At 46.0% G+C, this 11476-nt stretch overlaps 1 pseudogene; it reads right to left on the minus strand.

Annotated features, from left to right (window-relative positions):
- Positions 1–6581: 6581 nt before the first annotated feature.
- On the minus strand, positions 6582–8605 carry LOC110088743 (cleavage stimulation factor subunit 3 pseudogene; annotated as a pseudogene).
- Between the last annotated feature and the right edge of the window lie 2871 nt (positions 8606–11476).

Consider the following 11476-nt stretch of genomic DNA (forward strand, 5'->3'; position numbering starts at 1 on the left):
TTCCGATTCCTAGCTATTATGAATCTGGCTGCAGTTAATAAATTGGTAATCAACTGTCTAGTCATATCGTATTCCACATTCTCAGAGAGCTATCTATTCCACATTCTCCAGAGCTATCTCAGGATTAAATTCTATATCTTTTTCAAATAGGCTATTTTAATTCTTTAAATATTAGTTTCCAAAATCTTTGTACTTTTTTGCATGCCCACCACATATGATTTCTAACCAGACCTTCCTCCCGTTTTGAGGTACAAAGGAAAAGCAAAGAACAGGCAGGCAGTAAGCATGACAAAAGCTATATTAGGAAGTTGCAAATCATACATTAATGAGCTCCTCCCTGCAGGAGGAAGCTGGGCACGGAGAAAGATCCATAAACATGTGTCCACAAGGATGGCAAATTAATAGTTCGTGGCAAAGGGGATGGCCTGCAGGACTTCTGGTATGAAAGCTGTGGCTGCCCAGCGCCTGTAAAATCTCTTTTCAATTAAGAGAGAGAGCAAAGTTCTAATTAGACGATTCAGAAAAGAGGGGGTAACCTGGCAATTTATGGCTAAGCCCACCCCTTTTGTAAACAGCAAAGGGTTTAATGTGGGAAAATGCAGCCTAGAAAAGCTGTTTACGTACATGGAGAACTTGAGCGCCTTCACACCTCTGAGTGTGAAACGTGTTAGAGATGCACAGATCTGCCTTTTTTGGACTACAGCCCCCAGAATTCCTGGGGCAGCTTTGCTTTGGGAGGTGTGGTGAAAAAAACCACACACCTGTCCAACCATCTCGTCCTCTGTCGTCCCCCTTCTCCTCCTGCCCTCACACTATCCCAACATCTGGGTCTTTTCCCGGTAGTCCTCTCTTCTCATGAGATGGCCAAAGTACTGGAGCCTCAGTTTCAGGATCTGTCCTTCCAGTGAGCACTTGGGGTTGAGTTCCTTCAGAATGGATAGGTTTGTTCTCCTTGCAGTCCAGGGGACTCTCAAGAGCCTCCTCCAGCACCACAATACAAAAGCATCAATTCTTCGGCGATCAGCTTTCTTTATGATCCAGCTCTCACTTCCATACATCACGACAGGAAAAACCATAGCTTTGACTATGCGGACTTTTGTTGGCAAGGTGATGTCTCTGCTTTTTAAGATGCTATCTAGGTTTGTCATCGCTTTCCTCCCAAGAAACAGGCGTCTTTTAATTTCGTGGCTGCTGTCACCATCTACTGTGATCACGGAGCCCAAGAAAGTCAAATTTGTCACTGCCTCCATATCTTCCCCTTCTATTTCCCAGGAGGTGATGGGACCGGGTAGGTGGGGCTCGTCAGCCATGGAAGGCAGCCCATCTAGGAGAAGGAAAACTCTGATTTCAAACCTCCACTGCCTTGTGGCTATATCCATTCATGGAAAAGGCTTCAGGAGTTAACCTCGAGGCAAAATCCGGAGCTGGAGTCCCGAAGGCAGCATGCGTCGTTCTGCCAACTCCTGCGACATTGCTGGAACCAGTTGTATTGGCTCTTGCCTTTCCATTGGATCATTTCAGCAATGTGGAGAGGGGGGATCTGCTGCTTGGGTAACAGCCTATCCTCCATATTACCTTACCCGGGCTTCATGCTCTGGAGAGGGCACTCCTCGATTCAGAGCATGTTACCATAGTCTCTTGAGACTGAGGGATGCCTATGTATGCCTATGATGGGACCAGTGGCCATGATCTTAGTTTTTTTGATGTTGAGCTTCAGCCTGTTTTTGCGCTCTCCTCTTTCACCCTCATTAAGAGGCTCTTTAATTCCTCCTCACTTTCCGCCATTAGAGTGGCATCATCTGCATATCTGAGGTTGTTGATATTTCTTCTGACAATCTTAATTCCGGCTTGGGATTCCTCCAGTCCAGCCTTCCGCATGATGTGTTCTGCATATTAGTTAAATAAGCAGGGAGACAATATACAACCTTGTTGCGCTCCTTTTGCCGGGTAGGTGGGACTCGTCAGCCCTGGAAGGCAGCCCATCTAGGAGAAGGAAAACTCCAAATTTAAACCTCCACTGCCTTGTGGCTATATCCACTTATGGAAAGGGCTTCAGGAGATAACCTCGAGGCAAAATCCGGAGACGGAGTCCCGGAGGCATTTTCTTTCATTCTGCCAACTCCTGCGACGTTGCTGGAACCAGTTGTATTGGCTCTTGCCTTTCCACTGGACCATTTCAGCGATGTGGAGAGGGGGGATTTGCTGCTTGGGTAACAGCCTATCCTCCATACTATTTTACCCAGGCTTCGTGCTCTGGAGAGGACACTCCAGCTTCGCATACAGCGTCGAAACAACACGGGAAGTAGCAGTTACCGGTTATAAGTCTCTGCTCAATTGGCGTAGAGCAGGACGCCAGGGGCTACTTCTGACGGTGGGAGAGGTCATTGCACCTCACTAGGTAGATACCGCCCGCCTTAAGCTGGGCAGCCCCCAGCCAGTAAGGTGCTACCTCGCCACGGTCTGTTAACCTCACGGGGTGCATGGGGTTTAGGGTGAAACCCGACAAGCAGATCGACAACCGTGCACCATGCAACAATCATAAGAAAACTTCTGCCCTAAAGCTGGGCACCTGGAATGTACGGAGAATGACCCCTGGCTTTCCTGACTACGGCTTTCCTAACGACCTGCAAGAAATAGACGATGTGCACAAGACAGCTGTCATTGACATGGAACTGAGTAGACTGCAGATGGACATTGTTGCCCTGCAAGAGACAAGACTGCCAGACTCGGGATCTGTCAAAGAAAAAAAACTTCTCATTCTTCTGGCAGGGAAAACCATCGAATGAGACCAGGGAATATGGTGTTGGCTTTGCAGTCAGAAACACTCTCCTGAGATGCATTGTTCCACCCACTGTGGGGAGTGAAAGAATCCTGTCTCTGCAGCTCCACTCATCAGCAGGACCAGTAACCCTCATTAGTGCATATGCACCAACACTGTCATCCACTACAGAAGTGAAAGACAAATTCTATGACGATCTGGCAGCTACTATCAAAAAAGTCCCTGAAAGAGAGTCACTGTTCATTCTTGGAGACTTTAATGCTGATCACAATTCCTGGCCCACTCGTCTAGGCCGTTTTGGCATTGGAAAGATGAACGAAAATGGCCAACGCTTACTGGAGTTTTGCTGTTACTATGGTCTCTGTGTCAGCAACACATTCTTTAATACGAAGCTGCAACACAGAGTTTCCTGGAGACATCCAAGATCCAAGCATTGGCATCAGCTCGATTTGATCCTCACTAGACGTTCTAGCCTTCCTAGTGTTACGATCACACGCAGCTACCAGAGTGCTGATTGCGATACTGATCACTCCCTGGTGTGTAGTAGAGTAAAACTGCGAACAAAGAAATTGTATCACATGAAAAAGGAAGGAAGACCACGTATTGACATCAATAAGACTCGCGATCAAAGAAAAGTGAAGGAATTTGCCCAAGCACTCGAGGAAACCCTTCCAGGTCCAGCTAATGTAAATGCACCTGAACGATGGGAACACTTCAAGAACACTGTCTACAACACCGCCTTGTCCACCTTCGGCAAGAAGACCAGAAAGATGGCTGACTGGTTCGAAGCCCATTCGGAGGAGTTAATGCCAGCCATTGAGGATAAGAGAAGAGCTCTAGCAGCATACAAAGCCTGTCCTAGCGAGTACAACCTGCAAGCTCTTCGAGCCGCTCGTAGCCAAGTCCAACAGGCTGCGAGGACATGCTCCAATGACTATTGGCTTCAGCTTTGCTCTCAGATACAGATAGCAGCGGACACAGGTAACATCAAAGGAATGTATGATGGTATCAAGCAGGCCTTAGGTCCATTACAGAAGAAATCTGCTCCCTTGAAGTCTGCTACAGGTGTGATCATCCAGGACCGAGCACAGCAGATGGAACACTGGGTGCAGCACTACTCCGAGCTATATTCCAGAAAGAAGCATTAAATAACATTGAGTGCCTGCCTGTCTTGGAAGAGCTGGACAGCGAACCAACCCTAGCAGAAATAAATGCGGCCTTGGATTCCCTCACCTCTGGCAAGGCACCTGGAAGGGACAACATCCCTGTTGAAGTGCTGAAATGCGGTAAGGAGATCATCATCACCGAACTGTATGAAATCTTTTGTCTCTGCTGGAGGGAAGGTGGAGTACCACAGGACATGAAGGATGCAAACATTGTCACATTGTACAAGAACAAAGGTGACAGGGGTGACTGCAATAACTACCGTGGTATCTCTCTTCTTAGCGTTGTAGGGAAGCTGCTTGCCCGTGTTGTGCTGAAGAGGCTCCAGGTGCTTGCAGACAGTCTATCCGGAATCACAGTGTGGATTTCGAGCAAACAGATCCACCACTGACATGGTATTCTCCCTCAGACAGTTGCAGGAGAAATGCAGGGAACAACAACAGCCACTCTTAGTGGCCTTCATAGACCTTACAAAAGCATTTGACTTGGTTAGCAGGGATGGCCTTTTCAAAATACTTCCCAAGATTGGATGTCCACCTCGTCTCCTTAACATCATCAGGTCCTTCCACGATGGAATGAAAGGCACTGTAGTTTTTGACGGCTCAACATCAGATCCCTTTGACATCCGAAGCAGAGTGAAACAGGGCTGTGTCCTCGCACCAACACTTTTTGGGATCTTTTTTGCTGTCATGCTGAAGCATGCCTTTGGAACTGCAACAGAAGGTGTCTATCTCCGGACTAGATCAGATGGAAAGCTCTTTAATCTCTCTAGATTGAGAGCGAAGACCAAAGTCCAACTGAAATGCATGCGGGACTTCCTCTTTGCAGACGATGCAGCCATTGTTGCCCACTCTGCTGAAGACCTCCAACAACTCATGAATCGTTTCAGCAAGGCCTGCCAAGACTTTGGACTAACAATCAGCCTGAAGAAAACACAAGTCATGGGCCAGGGTGTGGACTCACCTCCCTCTATTACCATCTCCACACAAGAATTGGAGGTTGTTCATGACTTTGTGTACCTTGGCTCAACCATCTCTGACACCCTCTCTCTAGATGTCGAGCTGGATAAACGCATTGGGAAAGCAGCCACCATGTTCTCTAGACTCACAAAGAGAGTATGGCTCAATAAGAAACTGACAACACATACCAAGATCCAGGTCTGTAGAGCCTGTGTCCTGAGCACACTCCTGTACTGCAGCGAGTCCTGGACCCTTTGCGCCCGGCAGGAGAGGAAGCTGAACACCTTCCATATGCGTTGCCTACGACGGATTTTTGGTATCACCTGGCAGGACAGAGTTCCAAATAGAGTAGTCCTAGAACGAGCTGGAATTTTCAGCATGCATACATTACTGAAACAGCGACGTCTACGCTGGCTTGGGCACGTCGTGAGAATGGCTGATGGTCGGATTCCAAAGGATCTCCTATATGGAGAATTAGTGCAGGGAAATCGCCCCAGAGGGAGACCACAGCTGCGATACAAGGATATCTGCAAGCGGGATCTGAAGGCCTTAGGAATAGACCTCAACAGATGGGAAACTCTGACATCTGATCGTTCAGCCTGGAGGCAGGCAGTACATCACGGCCTCTCCCAATTTGAAGAGACCCTTGTCCAGCAGGCTGAGGCAAAGAGGAAGTCACAAAGGAAGCAAAACCAGGGAGCTGGACAGGGGACAGATTGGATTTGTCTCCAGTGTGGAAGGGATTGTCACTCTCGAATTGGCCTCCTCAGCCACACTAGACGCTGTTCCAAGTCCTCCATACAGAGCACGCTACCATAGTCTTTCGAGACTGAAGGATGCCTACTGCGCTCCTTTCCCAATTTTGAACCAATCCGTTGTTCCATATCCAGTTCTAACTGTTGCTTCCTGTCCCACATCTAGGTTTCTCAGGAGATGGATAAGGTGGTCAGGCACGCCCATTTCTTTAAGGTCACACACAGACACATCTTCAGCAGAAACAGCCCTGTGGGTTGTTGTCGTTTAGTCGTGTCCGTCTCCTCCAGCACCCTAATTCAAAATTCAGGGATATACTGCCACTGAACTTGGAGGCACAATGCCTTTTTTGCTTAGCCACTAATTTAGTTTTCATTTAGGCAAAAGAGAAGTCATAATAACTCTGCTGAGCAGAACGGCCTCTCCCAGAGGATGCTAATATCGCACTGTTCTCCTGCACACCTTTTGCAAATTGCTTCACGAATCTGAGAGTCAAATGGCTTGGTAATTATGAATCATGTCTGGAAGGAGAATTGCAGCATAGACAAATAAAACTTTTCAGAGGATGGAGGCGACAGAGTTTGATCAAGTCTTCTTTAAAATGTCTCTGTGGAGATTTATCCATTTCTCTTCCAGTCTCCGAGACAACGAGAGAATATGAGCGTGGGACCTCTGCAGCTCGTCATTTGATCTCCCCAGGTGGAATTCAAGGTACTGATTTTGAATTATAAAACGTGAGATTAACTCAATGGTTCTCAGCAGACACAGATCAGTCCACAGAACATGTTGGCGCTATGCGCTGTCAAGTTGCCTCTGAACCGTGACTGCCCTATGAATCCATGCTCTATAGAATCTCCCGTCACTAACAGGCCTGCTCAGAAGCTATAAACAGAAAGCTGTGGCTTCCGTTATGTCGTCAATCTGTCTCATGCTTGGTTTTCCTCTTCTCCCGTGGCATTATTGTCCGCAGAACATTTCGGCCTAGAAAAGAGAGGAGACAGGAGAGTGTTCAAACACTTTTAATTTCTGCCAGAGGTTAATGCGCTCAGCCTGGGAGGTTTTTTGTTTTGTTTTGTTTTTTGTTTCTGGTGACAAACCAGCTGGTTAAAAAAAAAGGAGGGGGGCAATGCAATCATAAAATAACCGCAGTTGCAAGATGTGTGTTAGCAACGCCTGTCCCTTTGAAACATTTGACCTGTTGAATGAAAATCCTCTATTTTCCCACCGTTCCGTGTGCAGTCTCTCGCCAGATTCACACTTTCGTTGCAATGCTCTGTCAACGTCAGAGATGGGAGGAACCACGGATCCTTTTTTCTTCTCCATCCTCTGAATCTTCATTTGGTCCTTTGACAGATTTATTGAATAGGGCTTTGTTTTCTGAAGGAGCCAGAGATCGTGCTATGTATCATGCGAGCTATAATCTGTTTTTTTTCCAGCATCTGCACTCCTCTGTTTTGGAACTGATCCCCCGGGGATACGAGGCTCTGTACTCTGATTTTCCATCTGCTTCATCTTTCATAATTGGTACCGTTGAAGGTACTAGAAACGAATCTTGACTTATAGTTGCTAGCTTCACTTGAGAAACATCCTTGTATCCAACGGCTTTCAGTTCACTTGCAGAACAGGGGTACAGATCCGTGAACTTGTATCTTCCCACTAGCAGACCTCTGCCATTCCTCTTTGAAGCCGGTACCTTTCCATTTCTCCACTCTCTGTAGGCAAGCCGGATCACCCATTTTACTTTCAAAGCTAAAGATTGGGCCCAAATCTCTCTAGATGTCTCACGTGGGGGACTCCCCGAGATTAATACATGCTCAAACAGGACTCTTGTATTATGATTATCATTCAGAGGAGAAAGATAACGGATGCTGATACATATCCTGGAAGGTCTCCATATGGCTTTCATCCCGATTCAACCATTTTACAGGCCACTGACTTGTCCTTGCTGAAATAACACTCCATCGCAATGGCGGGTCCGGGCATCCTCTCCTACCTTCTTGAATGACACTTCTGCCAGATCTTTGGCCTTCTGCTCTCCTTGTCCACTTCCTATACTGAATGTAAGCCAACATGGGATCAATTATCTCCAGTAGCTAGAAGTTGGTTATATATTCTGTGCACCTTCTCGAATTTCCTCCGGCTCTCTTTGAAACCTGCACATGCAAAACAAGGAAGCCTATTCTTTTCATCACTGAATGGCATAGCATTGTTCCAAGTCCCCCTTTTTCAACCAGCAGCTTGATGGACAGCTGAAGGTAGGGTCTAGCTAGGTACCAAATACCTGGATGATGCTTCCCAGGAGCAAGGGGCATTGCTCATAGGCAAAGGTTTCTCTCCTTGTTATCAGGGTTTGGATTTCAGGAAATAGAAGCTTGCTTTTCCCCCACAGCATATATTTCTTCTGCATGTCTACCTGCTGAGCCTCTTGAGAAATATTTTGGGGGGTGGGACAGTGGGAGCTTTGTGGTCCAAGCCTTTAATCAGTTTCATATTTGTTAGTCATCGAGCGCTCCTATAATTTCTGCTTCCATCTCCAATACTTTTCCTTAACTAAGTGGATATTGATTCCCTCTTCCTTCTTCTTATAATCTCACCATAGCTGCTCGATGCCGAACATCAGGTACACCTAGCCTCTCCGATAAACACCGCGGACAGCGGTTACCTTTCTGGTTTCCTGCATAGGATCCTACGGCTTCAATGCCTTTCAAAATATTGATGTAATCCTTTCAAAAAAATTGATGTAATCCAGATCGGGTCGGACATTATTTCCATGGCAGTTTTATCCGGAGCAAAATTACACGCTTGAGCCATTTTCTCTGTATAACTGGGTAGCTTTCCTTTGTTTCTTTGTTTCTTTGTTTTTTGCTCCTACGAAGGCTAAGCACTTCCATCGATCTATGTCTAAAGCTTTCAAAAGTCACCTCTGAAATAATTGTTCTACTTTGTCACAGTTTTTTTTTTAAAAAAATTGCTTTAATTTCAGCCTCAAAATTAAGTTTCCAGGGATTTGGGCAAGTCTTGGAGTCCGACTCCCTAGTCTGAATCTTCGATAGCAAGTCCCGAGTTCCAAACCCGAAGTCTGAGTCCCTATTCAAAACTAGCTTCGCCCCCCTCCAGAAAAAAAGCAAGGTGGGTGGATTCCAAGTTCTGAGTCAAGTCAGCGTCATTGAAAAAAACAATCTCGAGTTGAGTCCGATTCAAGTTCTTTGTGGGACTTAAGTCCACCTTGACGGTGAGTCCTGCACCTTGAGCCCTCAGACCCACAGCTTCTAGAATCTGCCAGACCTTGGGAACTTGGCAACAAGACATTCGCCCGTCTCCCATGTTTTGTCCGTAGGTTGATTCTGTGTCTCTCAGAGGAGAATGCTCCAAGGCCAAAGTTGTATGGCTTCTCTTCTAGTCTCTTTCCAGCTTGCTTTACTTTTTCTGGGACATATTCCATGGCCTGTTTGCCAATGGCAGCTTCTCCAGACATGGGAGCTCAAACCAAGTCTAAGGAGGGGGAATTGGAATGAAGAAGCCTCCAATATATATATATTTCAGTATATTTCTTGACCAACCTACTGCCTCCTTCGCTTCACAAAATCCCTGGAAAATGAGCGAGCCAACCGCCTCACCCAGGAAATTTCCCTGCATGCTTCCCTCGCTTTTCCGAGGAACAAAATGGCATCTCAGCCCCTTGCCTCGCCTCCCTCATGGACTCAAGTTTCTCTCCAGGTTGTATAAATCATTCACTTTTTCCTAAAGGCACTCTGAAGGAGAGTGGCAATTTACGAGCTTGATATACATGTTTTCTGTCCACCTTATTTTGCCGTCCTAAATGGCCAGCTTTTAATTTGGCAATACTGTATGCAGCTAATTTAGCCATTCCCTTCTTGGTGGGAATGAGCTGAAGGTAATAATCGGGTTAGCATTGCTTTAATGACGACGATCACGATGATTAAACACTGGGTGGCGAAACAGGCCACCGACGTGCGATGGTCTTTATAGCCTCTGGCTGTTTCTCAGCTTGTATGCTGTTTTCAGGGTGAAAATAAGAACATAAAACAAAGCATTCGAGGTTTGCCCACTCTTGCGTTTGGTTCTCATTTCAGCCAAACCGAGCTGCCGACAACAGAACAGCATCCTCTGCCTCATATTCATTCCAGCGACTGGTGTTTGGTCCTCTTATCGTTGATCCTGGAGGTGTAATATAGCTGTCATGAGTGTCAAACCCATCACCCAGTCCCACAGAGCCACATCATATCTCATGCTGGCATAGTTGCCAGTCTGAAGTCCATATGCACCCAAGCAAAAAGACAAAACTCAGAAGAGGAAAAGGAATTCTGGATGTGGTGTGTAATTCAGACAGAATTGTGTGTAATTCAGACCCACCCCCACTTATTCCCACTTTGCATAAAGGTGCACTTGCCTGCTTGCTCAGCAGGAAATGGGTTCAGTTGCTTTGATTCTGGCTTGCTGTACTACCTGTTTGGAAAATTTCCCCCAGATGCTGGGCAAATTGACCTGGATTCTCCTTGCACACATTTCCACAACCAGTTGGAAGCCCTAAATCTTTCACACCCTACTTGTGTGACACCTGAAGGGTTTTGCCTCAAATTTTGGACCTTGAAACTGCTGACCGGGCATCCCTGTAGAAAAGGAATCTCCTTTGCTTACAGTGGGTTCAGAGCAATCCTGGAGTCAGGATGGATGGGCCGAAAGTGCTGAGGAATGCTTCCCGCCCGTAGAGCAGGCGACTCCTGAGATTGTAGAATGCTGAATCCTTTCCAGGTTTTCGTCTGAACTTCAAACAAGCTATCCAAGGTGCTGAAACTATATAGGAAACAAAGTTCAACTTCTTGCATAGTTCTTGTAAAGTTCAAATTAAAGCCAGGAGCGGATTCCACCCTCCTTCCTGGAATCAGAGACATCAGCCTCAACTGTGATGCCACAACTGCTGTTATCACTAACTCCACAAGTCCTTGAGCTACTTATACCTCCACGCCCTGCAAAGTTAGCTGCCATTCTCACACCTGCTGTTAAGGAGCGGCGAGCAGGTTTTCTGAGGAATAATGTCATATTATAAACTATTATTCTTATGATGCCAAGCATTTCAAAGGGCAATTCGGATCCATTCGCGTTGCAAAAGGTTCGCTCTTGATGGCTGTGAGGATGGATAGGACTAATTTGTTGCTATGGATCAACCCGACTCCCTGCATTTGGGACACACCTCATAGAATCATAGAATTATAGAATAATGGCCTTGGAGGGGGCCTATAAGACCATTAAGTCCAACCTCCTGCTCAATGCAGGAATCCAGATCAATTTACAATATATCTGACAGGTGGTTGTCTAATTTCCTCTCAAATGCCTCCAGCTTTGGAGTGCTCACCACCTTCCAAATTAATTGGTTCCTTTGTTGTACTGCTCTAACAGTTAAGAGTTTTTCCCGATATTCAACCGAAGTCTGGCTTATAAACAGGATAGAATATTTTACTGCTAGAGGAATGGTACCTCAACATAACTCACGTGGCACATATCCCCCATTGATTGATTGATTGATTGATTGATTGGTGGGTTGGTCGGTTGGTTGATCAAGAAGCCCCCTTTTTTGAGGATCAGAAAAATTAAAGTACACTACACTAAAAAAATAAAATAATCCAAGCTTTGGCTTGATTGGTTGATTACTTTTCAGTCAGAAACAGGACCCAAGGTGATTTACAATGGAGTTAAAACTAAGATACAAGATTCTTTCATTTTTTTGGTCTAATCTGCATTGGCTTAAATTCTTTTTTTTAGCTTAGATTGAGCAGAGACAAGGAAATGTCAGAACAAACTT

This window comes from Pogona vitticeps, chromosome 3, assembly GCF_051106095.1.
Source record: "Pogona vitticeps strain Pit_001003342236 chromosome 3, PviZW2.1, whole genome shotgun sequence".
NCBI lineage: Eukaryota > Metazoa > Chordata > Lepidosauria > Squamata > Agamidae > Pogona > Pogona vitticeps.